At 51.3% G+C, this 4767-nt stretch overlaps 1 pseudogene; it reads left to right on the forward strand.

Annotated features, from left to right (window-relative positions):
* Nucleotides 1-851: 851 nt before the first annotated feature.
* The window catches only part of LOC102004895, a 14855-nt pseudogene continuing 10939 nt past the window's right edge, over nucleotides 852-4767 (forward strand).

Below are 4767 nucleotides of genomic sequence, written 5' to 3' on the forward strand. Positions count from 1 at the left end.
TTGGTTTTTCTCAGGTACCGGGAACCGAACTCACGACCTTGCGCTTGCCAGGCAGGCACTTTGCCGCTGAGCTAAATCCCCAGCCCCGGTTCCCAGTCTTGAAGCAGGCCAAGACCAGAGTCTGAACTATTGGTTCCCCAGGGAGCATTTCTCAGAAAAAACAGCACCCCTGACCACAGTCAGCAAGAATATAACCACAGCTCAACCGGTGTGGAATCTGGAAGTCCCTAGCACCTCTCCTCGGGAAACTGGTGCCCATCAAGCCCATTGTCAGAAGAGAAGGCACCCAGAGAAAAGCAGAGAAAATGCAAGTAGGAACAGCCCAAGCATAAGAGGAAGAGTTCTGAGGAAGTAGATTTAGAAGAATGAGAGAGCATCCAAAGAAAGATAACAGAGGTGCAAGCAGAAACTGCACAGTTCAGCGCAGAAAAATTTAAGCACTGAAAAGGAGGGAAAAGCCCGGGCTTGGTGGTGCATACCTGTAATCCCAGCACTCAGGAGGCTAAGGCAGGAGGATCACTGTGAGTTCAAGGCCAGCCTGAGCTACATAGTGAAATTTAAAGCCAGCCTGAGTTGCATGGTGAGACCCTGTCTCAAAAAAAAAAAAAAAAAAAATTGGGGTGGGGTAGGGTGAGGAAGCCTAGATAGAGCCTCTCAGAAAGAGGACATTAAGTGCAGGAAAGAGAAGAAGGAATAGAGGAAGAAAGGACAGAGGAAGACCTGCTTTGGACTTGGAAGCTCTTTAGTTGATTCTCCTGAGGTTAAATTGAGAACATACCTCTTTCCAGGCATCCTCATGAGAGTGACATTGTCTTTAAACACTGTGTGGCCATTCCTGACACACTGCTGTGATGTCCAGGGAAGACAGGGCCACCTGGAAATGCAACCACTTCCTTAAGATCATCCAACTTTTGGACGATTTTCCAAAATGCTTCATCATGGGAGCAGACAATGTGGGCTCCAAGCAGATGCAGCAGATCCGTGGGTCCCTCCGAGGGAAGGCAATGGTGCTGATGGGCAAGAACACCACGGTGCACAAGGCCACCCGGGGACATCTGGAAAACAACCCAGCTCTGGAGAAACTGTGGCCTCGTATCCGGGGGAACGTGGGCTTTGTGTTCACCAAGGAGGACCTCACTGAGATCAGGGATGGCTGCTGGCAGGAAGGTGCCGCTGCTGGCCGTGCTGGTGCCTTTGCACCATGTGAAGTCACCAGGCTGGCCCAGAACACTGCTCTGGGGCCCGAGAAGACCTTCCAGGCTCTGGGCATCATCACTAAACTCTCCAGGGGCGCCACTGAAATCCTGAATGATGTACAGCTGATTAAGGCTGGAGACACAGTGGGAGCCTGCGAGGAACGCTTCCGAACGTCTCCCCATTCTCTTTGGGCTGATGATTCAGCAAGTGTTGGACAAAGGCAGCATCTACAAACCCAAAGTGCTGGACATTGCAGAGGAAACTGCACTCTCACTCGCTGGAAGGTGTCCACAATGTTACCCGTATTTGTCTGCAGACTGGTTACCAGCTGCGGCATCAGTGACCCGTTCTATCATCAGTGGATTCCATCAGGCACTGCTGGCTTTGTCTGTGGAGACGGATCACACCTTCCCACTTGGCTGAAAAGATCAAGGCCTTCGGCTGATCCATCTGCATTTGTGGCTGCTGTCGCTGCTGTCCCTGTCGCTGCTGCACCTGCCACTTCTCCTGCTGCTGCAGCCACCCCAGCCAAGGTAGAAACCAAGGAAGAGGCGGAGGAGTCAGATGAAGGTACGGGAGTTGGTCTCTGTGACTGATCACCAAAAAGCAAAGTGCTCAGCATGCTGACTGGCCAAACAAGGCATAATGGTGTAAGTCTCAAAAAAAAATTGAGGACACAGCTGAAGAGCCTGGTTTTATGATATTCATGTGCATACCACTTATGTGAACGGGTATTTAATTTCCAACAAGGGCCAGGTGAACACAAACAATTAGTATGCTTGCTCTCCAACATGGAAATTTCTTTTCCTCATTTTCTTTTTTTGAGACAGGGTTTTGCTATGCAGTTCAGGCTGGTCTTGAGCTCACTATGTAGCCCAGGATGGCCTAGAACTTGTAGCGATCCTCCTGCCTCAGCCTGGTCACACTGTGAGCAGCAGCACTTAGCGGCCTCCTCCACTGGGCAGGTGCATTTGACCCACACAACAGATGACCACGAGGTGCCCAGGAAGATCCAGGTGGGTGTCTCTATGTGTGCTTGTCCCAGAGGCTGCAGAGGACAGAGCCAGGGTCCCACTATGTCCCAGGGTGGACGGAGCCTGTGTCTCCTTATCTTGCTGCCTGCAGCACCTGTCTGACCCTGGATGCTTGAAAAGTGACTCCCAGGGGTGGGACAGGCTCCCAGCAAGCTCGGCTGGAGGGCCAGGGACAAAGAACATTGATTGCCTTTTGGACAGCTACAGGGAAGGGCCCTGACTGGTGGCTACTGAGGAGGCTGGGAGAGCTGAAGGCGAACAGGGCTGTATTGGGTCACAGTCTGGCCTGTCCAAGGGGCAGGATCAGACCGTGACATAGCTGGGATGCTGATGGTGGGAATGGCGGCCTTAGGAACGATCCTGCCCTGTCTGCTCGGATGACTTCCTGTCCCCGAAGTACTCTGGTGTGGCACAGATCCTCACAGTGATGTCAACAAGTTCATGGCTGTGCTGAACATAAGCAACATGCTCCCAGAAGGTGCAAGGGCCAGGCTGCAGCTCAGGGCGGGAGTGGGTGACAGGTGCACAGGCTGGGATCTGGGGACCACAGAGCTGACCCTTGAGTGCAGCTACCAGTGAAGGCTGCCTTTGTCAGGAGGATCTGATGTTCTCCACCCTGCAGCTGTGGGTCTGGGAGGCAAGGGGCCCTCTTGACAGCCTTGGGGTAAGGCCCCTCCATTTCTAAGGGTGGTGGCTCAGACCCCATCCTGCCCCTGCCAGGCTGAGCCTTTGTTCTCAGGAGTAGCTGTGGAGAGCAGAACCCAGGTATGACTTCCCGCTCCTCCCAGGGAGCTGTGAAGGGCCATACCTTCTTCTACAGGCCCCAGATCATGAAGGAGCTCTGCAGGCCACACCTGCTGCTCAGCAGGGAGCTGGTGTCCGGCTTCCCCCTGGACAGGGCTGAGGAGCTGAGCCAGGAGGTTCATAATGAGATGGATCTGAACAGGTAGATGACCACCATCCCTGCCATGCTGGCTGTTGGTGACCTAACACAGTGATGGTGGCAAGCGACAGCAGACGGCTGCTGCATCCTCCTAGGCAGTACCTGGGATCACCTGGTACCCGGCAGAGGCCAGGATAGAAGCCAAGAGTTGGGAGCTTCTTGAGCCCACTCCTGGGTCACCAGGCAGCCTGACATCACCTGACCCCGGCCCCCCATCATAGATCAGCTACAACATCCTCATCCCCTGTCTGAGGGAGCTATTCAAGTTCCACTTCACACAGATAGATTCCTACTTCCACAATTACAAGGTGAGACCTATGTGAGAGCCAGTGGCCTGGGCCTGCTCTGTGTGCAGGAAATCAGCAATGTTACACATTTCCTGTCTTGCCCCGATGAACGTGCTGGGTGTCACACGGCAGGGCCCATGACTAAGCGTGGTGCTCCAGCATGTGTCAGGGATGGCATAAGGGACCCAGGTTCTTCCCCTGCCGTACTGTCTGACCTCAGCCCTGCTAAGAACAGGACAGCACTTTGGTTCCCTATCCCCATCCTAGATGTCTCAGGCAGGAGCAGGATGGGCCACCACGTTTGCTCCTGAGGGGACAGGTTGCACGGCACCTTGGGCTTCCTTTGGCCTCTGAGATCCTCACGGGTGCCTTGGTCAAGCCTTTTTATCTAGTTCTTCCTGGCTGATATTTGGTGAAAATTTGAGAGTTTATTCTTTCCCAAAACTCCATATTAATTTACAAGGCTATTTACCTAAATCAGGGATGGTGAACCTTTCAGAGCTTTCAATGATACAGAAGCTTGTTATGGCATAGTGCCATAGGTTTGCCATGGTTGACCTAAATCTATAAAGCTCAAAGTAGCTGACTTGGTGCAGTCTTCCTACCATTAAATCATTATAGTTTATTAAAAGAGAGAGAGAGAGAGAGAGAGAGAGAGAGAGAGAGAGAGAGAGAGAGAGAAACTATGCAGTATTTAAGCTTGTGTGTCTGATTTACTTCATCTATCATTATGGTCCTAGAATGCACCTTTTCCTACAAATGATTCAAGTTATCTTTCTTTATGGCAGAGTAGCACACTGTTGTGTCACATAGCACATTTTCTTTATCCATTCCTCTGTTGATGGATTGTTTGTTTTTGTTTTATTGTCTTTTTGAGACAGGGTCTCCCTGTGCAGTTCAGGCTGGACTTGAGCTCACTTTGTAGCCCAGGCTGGCCTCAAACTCGCAACAATCCTCCTGCCTTGGCCTCCCAAGTGCTGGGATTACAGGTGTGCACCACCACACCCGGCTTGTTGATGGAAATATAGGCCACTTCCAAGATTAATTATTATGAATTGTGCTGCTATAAACATGGGTATACATGTGTCACTGTCATATGATGAATTTAACCCTTTCAGGAAGATACCTAGAAGGGGAAGAGCTGGGTCAAAAGGAATTTCTATTTTTACTTTTCTGTGGAATCCCCATAGGAATTTTTCTAGTGGTATACTGTGTTACTACCAGCAAGGTAGAAGTGTTACCTTTACCCCTGAGCCACTCCAGCATTTGTTACTATTTGAGGGGCTGGGGATTTAGCTCAGCAGCA

This window comes from Chinchilla lanigera, unplaced genomic scaffold (genome assembly GCF_000276665.1).
Source record: "Chinchilla lanigera isolate Chin_1 unplaced genomic scaffold, ChiLan1.0 scaffold00005, whole genome shotgun sequence".
In the NCBI taxonomy this organism is placed as follows: Eukaryota; Metazoa; Chordata; class Mammalia; order Rodentia; family Chinchillidae; genus Chinchilla; species Chinchilla lanigera.